We start from the raw sequence: 8,912 nt of genomic DNA, 5'->3' as shown, positions 1-8,912 counted from the left end.
CTGGCAGAAGAACCTACAACCCCCAAGGCCAGGGGTTCTATTTTGTTTGTTTCTTTGCTGAGGAGGGGAGGGAGGGGGGCTGGCGTTTGTTCACCAAAACCAACCTCACCGAAGTGCCTTTGATTGTTCACTTTGAAGTCTAAGTCTCTCTCTCTCTCTCTCTCTCTCTCTCTCTCTCTCTCTCTCTCTCTCTCTCTCTCTCTCTCTCTCTCTCTCTCTCTCTCTCTCTCTCTCTCTCTCTCTCTCTCTCTCTCTCTCTCTCTCTCCCTCTCCCTCCCTCTCCCTCCCTCTCCCTCCCTCTCCCTCCCTCTCCCTCCCTCTCCCTCTCCCTCTCCTCTCTCTCTCTCTCTCCTTCTCCCTCTCCTTCTCCCTCTCTCTCTCTCTCTCCCCCCCATCCTCTCTCTCCCTCCCTCTCTCCATCCGTATGCACTGTGAGAGTGTGAGCGTGTGTGCGTGTAGTGCACTGCTCAGTTCAGAGCTGGATGAACGACCTTGAGCAGGCGCGCAGGGCTGTGTTGCCATGGCAACCAAGCCTCGTGCAACCAGTAACAGCTGGATGCAACAGCACTCCCTGAATTTTAGCGGGAGACGCCACGTTAATAAAATGACTCTCTTCTCCTCCCTCTGCCTCCTCCTCCTACTACTGATCTATCCATCCACCGCTCCCCCCCCCCCCCTCCCCTCCCCGTCTGTCTATCTGTCTGTCCATCTCTCTCACTTACGCATTAATCTGTATTCGCAAGTCGCAACAAAAGAAAAACTGGTGACACGAGACCATTTGTTTTTTTCGTCCAGCCTTTATGATTTAATAATCATTTAATTAAATAAAAGGGATGAGTAACTAAATGAATTAACTCACTTGCAAAAAGAACAAAAAACTAAACAAATACCACACCGTACTAGGTGACCTGAAAAGACACTGCAAATACAGACGGGCATGCATGGGCACAGACAAAGTCACACGCATGCATGCGAGCGAGCGAGCGAGCGAGCGTAACTCTAAGTATGTCCAAATCCGCTCACCTCTGTTACTTAAGTGCAGACTTAACTTATTTAGCCGGAGTGCTAAGATTTTGACTTAGTGAGGATTAAGTCTCAAATTAATTATGAGTAATGAAAAGGAGAGACGCGGGAGGCGATGGAGGCTGAGGCAGACTAAACAAGAGGATGATAAAAAGGATGGACGAGTGAGAAAGAACAACAAGTAACAAAACAACAAAGAGAGAGAGAGAGAGAGAGAGAGAGACAGGCACACTTGACATTCCGCTCACAGAGTAAAGCTCTCTGAAAAAAAGAAAAGAAAATCAGGAAGCAAAGGACAGTAGCTTCACCGAGGCGTTCTGTGAATAAAAAGACGAGAGAGTTCCAGAACAGACTGTCCAGCCAGTCGTTCGATTCCCCACCACTCACCCCCCAAACGGTCAGTCTTCATTTAACTCTGAGAGTCCATTTGGTTACAAGAGTTACAAAATTGATAAAGTTTATCATCCGTGTCTATACTTGAACTCCGTTTAATGGGCTTCTATTTCCAAAAACAATAAATTACCTCCTATGAGAAATGTTACATGCTGCCGAGTTCCCTGATGGCAGATTTCCAAATATATCAGAATATAAATAATAAAAAGAATTGTGTGCACCAGTGCATTGAAAAGTCAACAGGACAGGAAACAGTCCGGGCGATTTTGGAAATGTTCACTCACTGGTTAATAAGAATACTCACCCAGTGATGCGTTTGCTCCGCTACAGTGCCTGACATATTTGGCCGTTAGATTGCTTTTCTGTAGGAGCTGCAGCACAAGGGCATTGGGTATTTATGCTAATGACAAACTGCTGGCAGGGTGACAACATTCAGCGCTTCGTTCTTCTTCAATTCTGTTGCTGCTGCTGCGCAGTCCTGACTTATGAAACTGACTCAACTTCCTGGCTGCACGCACACACACACACACACACACACACACACACAAAAGCATTGAGAGCAACACATGGTCCTGACACGCACGCACGCACGAACGCACACACACAAACATGTGTGTGCGTGCGTGTCAAAAGTGTAACGAACACCCCTACTGTAAAACGGAAATATCATATATTGACATGTCAAACTGACAGTTTTATATGATGGAAAATGTAGGAAGCTACTCCAATCTGTGATCATCAGAAATACAATGGTTGAAGGTGCTACACGTTGGCATTGAACATGAGTTCAGCCTTTAACACCCTGATAGTATACGCAAGGAGCTTTTCCTCGTATATGGGTCAGATTTGTGGTTCAGCAAAACTATTAAATGAAGCTAATTTGGGAGTCAAGCCTAACAAATGAAGAAGCCTAAATCCGTCCATATAAAATTCATTACCAATGCTGATGTTTTTTGAAAGTTTTAACCACTTAAAACCTAGTGACCCTATTCTATCTAGCTGATCTACAAGTTCTGCTTGAGCTTGTAGATCAGCAACTTTTACCAAAGAGATTGATGTATAGGGACATACTGTACGTTTTAACAACAATCGGCCAGTATCGCCCGACAATTTGAGTCTAGTCGGTGGCGTTGCTCCACCTACTTTTCGACCATCGCCTGTTCGCCGGTAGTCGCCGGGTCCCATAGACAAATAATGCACTTGTCTTCCGGAAAATTCGTCTGGCTATATCGCCCGCTGTTAAAACGTACTGATACAAATACTAGAGGATCTAGCAGAGTCCCGGTATGGTTTTTAAGTGGTTCAAAAGTTCACTCAAATTATCATTTCAGTAACAACAACCTGATTGATTGATTGATTGATTGAAATATTTATTAACAGTTTGTAGAATTTACAGTACATTTTAAGCACAAACTCAATACAAAGACTGTTAACTGTGAGTGGACGACCCAATTAAGCATTACACTTGTTTACAACAGGGTCCACATTGTTCAATTCATCAAAACATTTAGAGACATACAAACATTTAGAGACATACAGATAGACATTTCTATGTAGCTAAAGAACAGAACAGGAATTCATCATATAGGAAGCAAAAAAGGGAAAAGATACATTATACAGTGAGGGGAAATGGGGGGGGGGTGGGGGATTCAGATTTTACAGAGGCCAGTTTCGAATTGCAGCCATCCGTAGGTGCCCTTTGAGAGCGGTTTTGAAGGAGTCAAGGGATTCACATGTCTTAATGACTGTTGGTGGGGCGTTCCACATTTTGGTGGCATAGGAGCGAAAAGAATTTAGTCCCTTGTTTGTGCCGAATCTGGGTTGTACATGGTTTGTTGCACTCCCTCTGGTGTTGTGGGTGTGGACTTCGTTTTAAGCTAAACAGATCATTTGGGATCCAACTGACTTGGACACATTATGTGTGCAAACTGTGCATGATCCAACAGTGACAAAAAAAGAAGATGAAATAAACACCTGCAGACACCTCTGCTTTGGAGATGCCTCAGCCTAGACAAGTGTAGAATAACGGAATAAAAAAAATACTCTCCCTCTATCTCTTGCTCTAGGCCTCTCTCTCTCTCTCTCTCTCTCTCTCTCTCTCTGTCTCAGAGCCAAATCAATGAGAGCTGCAGAAGATTCATTCCTATTTAACATGTACTGACACACGGGAGTGGAGCCTCAACAACAACAGCACAACAGTTCAGCTCACCATAGTGCAGCTGTGTGTGTGTGTGTGTGTGTGTGTGTGTGTGTGTGTGTGTGTGTGTGTGTGTGTGTGTGTGTGTGTGTGTGTGTGTGTGTGTGTGTGTGTGTGTGTGGGGGGGGGGGGGGGGGGGGGGGGGGTACACAAACACGGCAACACCACAGAAAGAAAAAGATACAGAGAGAGAGAGAGAGAGAGAGAGAGAGAGAGCCAAAGGATGTGGCCTATTAAGAGCCCAAAACTTCCTGTTGGGACAAAACCAACAGGAAAAGCAAGAGGGGGAGAAGAAGAAGACCCGTCGGAACTGAATGAGCTGCAGCGAAGACGACTAACAATGAGAAACAACAAAAGAGCAGGAAGGAGACAAAGACAAAAGCGCCCATAATGCAGGTAGAATTCCTGGGCTCCACCTGAGCTCCTCCTCCCCTCGACGGAATCCCAAACTCAACCCCCACCACCCGGCCGCCCCCTTACATATGTACCCCCAGTGGCTGACCCAGTCACCACCCAGCCGCCCCCCTCCTCCTCCTCCTCCTCCCCTCTATTTGCCTTCTCCGTTCAACAAACACCATGCATCACTGTCACCGTCGCCCTCGTCCAGCCATTCATCCCGCCACCCATCGCGGCCGGGGTGGTGCTGCTTTCAGGCCTGGGCCGGCAGCAGCCTGTCCACGTATCGCCTCCCATGGCCCCCCTTCGATTCAGCAGCCCTCTCTCCGTCAACAGGCATGGTGGGAGAAGGGAGGAGGAGGCGGTGGAGGGGACCGGTCGAGAGAGGGGGTGGTTTTACGCGCGTGCCTGTGTGAGTTGTGTGTTTAATTGAGGGTTTGGGACACAGAGTTGACTGTAAATCTGTCAGGAGGGTGCTATGGAACAAGACGCAGGCTCCTCTCCGCCACACCCCTCCACTCGGGCAACAGACGGCCCGGGTCATCCGGGAACAAAGCCGCCAACACGGTGCTAAATTTAAACACCTCTTTTATAATCATCTCAGCCTCCGACCAGGCCATCATACCACCACACAGTGACACACACCACCTCTCTATAGTCAGCTCTTTGAAATGTCTGTTTGCAACAATTCCCTACTGTAGGTATAGCCTATACACAGTACTGAGACACACATTAATAAACCCCTGGATAGCAGCATCACTATGAAGGGAGTATTAAACGGTGTGGGGACATTTAAAGAAATTAGTAGTTTATTACCTCTACATTACACACACACACACACACACACACACACACACACACACACACACACACACACACACGTTTCCTAGGCATGATGTCTCTTTAATGCACTCACTGACTTGACTACTGTACAACCAACCAGCATTGCCTGCACTACTACACTCCATTGTAGTTGCAGAGGTCGTGGCTTATCTATCAGCATTCGGGACCGCAGCTTGACAGACAGAGAGTCTCTGCATCGGCGATAGCACAGGGCACAACATGATAATAGCTTGCGCTTTTTCCTAAATGCAGCGGGGCAGCCGGGGCTATATTTGTAAACAAAAAAACGGCAACTTTTAAACATGTCAAAGGGTAATTTAAAACGTGGCAGCACAACACACACTCACTGTCCGACCGCGACTGAACGTGTTCTTTGCACCCAACAAATCTACTAAACAATAATCTCCCCGTTACAGTTTTGCGACAATGTATCCAGTGCGCCAGGCTCAGCTGCGCGCGCGCGTGTGTATGTGTGTGTGCGTGCGTGCGCTAGTACAGTCTATGGTACGGACTCGGAGTCACCCACTGTGACACTTATCATGTGTAGCACTTCTGCAGAGACGGCGAGCGAACGAAACAGACACAATTTGAGTGGTTACATGCATATCTGTCATGTACGCATCATGATCATCTGTGTTAGGGTATGTCCATGTGCGACTGTGCGTGTGTCTGTTCCCCCCAAAGTTCCCGATGTCGTGTGTGTGACGTGTGTGACTGTGTGTGTGTGTCCACTGTCCATTCGAAACACTTTCCTTTCTATGATCTTAACAAGCCCATGCCCGTGTTCATATTAGCTTGCCTTGCAAATAAAGTTCAAAACGAGCCCAACGTGTATTCATTTCATCGGCAACAACAACCAACCACGATAGAAACCAAACCATGTAACATTACAGACTACGTTCCGTCATGTACTTCTCCGACAGACATGGACAGTCATCACTACAGCAGCCAACTGAAATCTTCGCTGTCACATCATGCCAATGAGCATGGCATGCACACGGTGCCACTGTCCCCGTACCCGATGCCAACAACATTGCATGTAGTATGTTTGCACGCACTGTCGTTAAGAGACGAAGTCTGCGCGTTTGCCCGTACATACTACTACTACTCGCTAGCGGCGACCCGAGGGTTTAAATTGCAGAACCGCAAAATGCAAACTAAATGCGAGCATTAACGAAATAGAGCAGGTTAATAAACAAAAAGAAAGAGCGAAACAACAGCGGTATGAACTTACCTACCGAACAGGCGTACCTCTCTGCCGGGGATCAGTAATTTATTCTTTTCACTATTAACTCTCCGCCATCTTCAGCACTGTTTGTTTAAATGGGATAGACTCCCGAAGCGCAAGAAGCCAAGCTTGTAGTTGTAGCGGCGGCGGGAGGGTTGCCGGGTAATGTAGTGAACGCGCGCCGAGCGCCGCCTCCACGGCCACCGCCTGCCCACCCGGACATGGACTACAATTAAAGACTACGCCGTGCCGCCACCAGAGGGAGGGGCTCATGTGTGCACTCCACTGTCTAGCAGCCAGCCTGCAGACGGCTGTCATGCGATGACATTAAAGCAGAGAGATGCCACCGCGGTGTTTATTTTTAGTTAACCTGGGGGAGATTTGAAAACGCAAACACCGCCTTGTTTGCAGGATCCTGCAGGCTGTTTAGAGAGTGTCTGTCTCTCACGTCACTGCAAGCAATTTTGTGTAGAGATGACGCATTTAAGTTTTAACACATGGGAAGCACAAACTCGGCTGTCTCAGGTAGATAGTATTTTCTCATGTGATAATGAATCATGTGTTGATCCGATTCCAAGATGACGACAAGGCTTGTATTATCTGTCCTGTAGGCCTATTGTATCTTCAAATATATGCACGAATGACGAATCTATTTCTTAAGTTATGTAACTTTATATATTTCAAATATATGTTCAATGATGCCCTACTGTAGGGCCCCTACAGTAGGCAATTTATGTTCAGTTCATTCAAACAAGAACAAAGAAGCCTATAATTTCTCTCTGCGCTAACATTTACAATTTCTATTTTTTCTGGAATACTTTAGTAGCCTGAACTGATGTGTATTTTATCTAATAAAATAGATTTGGTTTTGGCATGATGTGAGGGTATAAAGTAGTTTCTTGTAGATTACAATAGTATAACTTGAATAATAGTAAGTGGCCAGTACAGTAGCCTAGTCTAGTGGTTACACTGGTTAGCCAGTTATCTACAAGCTGGTTTTCTGGTTATGTACAAGCTCACAAAAGCATTGGGATGTGACACATGTGAGCTTGTAGATCTCCATCCATCTTCAACCGCTTATCCGGAGTCGGCGGGCAATAGTTCCAGCAGAGAGCTCCAGACTTCCCTCTCCAGAGCAACATTAGTAACTTCCTCCGAGTCCTGGGGGATCCTGAGGTGTTCCAAGGCCAGTTTGGAGATGTAACACCCCCATCTGGTCCTTGGTCTTCGAGAGGCATCCTTACTATAGATACCCGAACCACCTAAGCTGGCTCCTTTCCAAGGGAAGAACTCAGAGCAGCAGTTCTACTCCGAGTCTCTCTCGTGTGACTGAAGTTCTCACCCTATCTCTAAGGGAGATGCCAGCCACCCGTCTGAGAAAACTAATTTTGGTCGCTTGTATCTGCAACCTTATTCTTTCGGTCACGATCCACACTGACCATAGGTGAGAGTACGAAGGAAGATTGCTTGGTAGACGGAGAGCTTGTAGATCTGCTAGTCTATCTAAAAATAAAAATAAAAAGCTAATTACAACGCAAATCTTGTGAAATCTGGATCCACAGATAAATACATGTGTATCTGGCGGTCCTTCAAAGTCAAAAGTAATGCAAATCCTGCATCTTTGGTGCTGAGCCAAAATGCAAACAGCAAAATCATCAAAAGTCAAGGTGGCTCGCAACTGACTTTAGAATGCTCCAAGTGTTTTTATTCAGCAGCAGCACAAATCTGCAAAAATCTGGCGGTCCTTGACATTAAACAGTTTGATTGATTGATTGATTGATTGAACATTTTATTAACAGATTGCAGAATGGGTACAAGGCAGGTACAGGTCAACACAAAAACGAGGATAAAACCAGAAAAAAAGACTTGTTTACATCAGGGTCATCCATTTTCAATTCATCGAAAGACATACAAATATTCACATCTATGCAAAAAATAATATATATAGAAAAATAATTAAATACACGGTTATAGTCAGGGAATATTATCAGTATAATGTCAAATCTGGGAATGCATTTCTTATCAAGAATTTTCTTCACCAATGTGTTTGTAAAGGTGTCTACTAACATATTCCACATTGGTTTATATATTCAACCACCCTAGGGGAATTTTTGAAGCTGCTGAAAGTTGGGGTACCATCAACAGCCAATATATGCGGCAAAATGTTCTAAATTTCATTATGCTTTAAATAGCATGTGACGTGTCAAACTAGGGGGTTTTCATCATTCTGAATCCATTCCAAGCATTAGTTTTGCACGAAAAACACTCCTTGGGCTAAAGACACCCAAATGTGCCCTATATGTGCCCAAATGTGCTGACCTCATCACATTTGTGATGACGGCTATGGCCTTTTTAAGCCCAAGGAGTGTTCTTCGTGCAAAACTAATGCTAGGAATGGATTCAGAATCATGAAAAAAACCCTAGTTTGGCCATAGACCCCTAGTATGGCCATAGCCACTTGCCCAAATATGCCCAAATGTGCTGACTTCATCACATTTGTGATGACGGCTATGGCCATTTTTAGCCCAAGGAGTGTTTTTCGTGCAACACTAATGCTTGGAATGGATTCAGAATGATAAAACCCCCTAGTTTGACACATCACATGCTACTTAAAGCATAATGAAATTCCCCTAGGGTGGTTGAATATAAACCAATGTGGGATATGTTAGTAGACACCTTTGGTGAAGAAAATTCTTGGTAAGAAATGTATTCCCAGATTTTATTAATATCCCCTGACTGAAAGGGAAAACGTGTACTGTACATATAGAATAAAAATCACACCCGTGTGAAATAAGGGGCGCTCTTATCATCGTACATCATCCAATAAAACAA

The 8,912-nt window shown here is 45.3% G+C and overlaps 1 protein-coding gene across 4 annotated transcripts in view; it reads right to left on the bottom strand.

Moving 5' to 3' along the window:
* Positions 1 to 6,173, bottom strand: part of LOC310861822 (nuclear receptor coactivator 3-like) — an 83,302-nt gene extending 77,129 nt beyond the window's left edge. For 2 of the 4 annotated variants that reach the window (XM_083769471.1, XM_083769474.1), the window contains exon 1: positions 6,087 to 6,173. The gene's annotated coding sequence lies outside the window, so the exon portion shown is untranslated. Of the gene's footprint in view, positions 1 to 1,720; positions 1,829 to 6,086 lie in introns of those variants that run through there. The other 2 variants (XM_083769472.1, XM_083769473.1) reach the window with 2 other exon arrangements.
* Positions 6,174 to 8,912: the final 2,739 nt, after the last annotated feature.

This window comes from Protomyctophum parallelum, assembly GCF_964188405.1.
Source record: "Protomyctophum parallelum genome assembly, chromosome: 7".
Classification (NCBI taxonomy): domain Eukaryota; kingdom Metazoa; phylum Chordata; class Actinopteri; order Myctophiformes; family Myctophidae; genus Protomyctophum; species Protomyctophum parallelum.
Note: the sequence above shows the minus strand (reverse complement) of the source record. Positions and strands in the feature narration are given on the sequence as shown.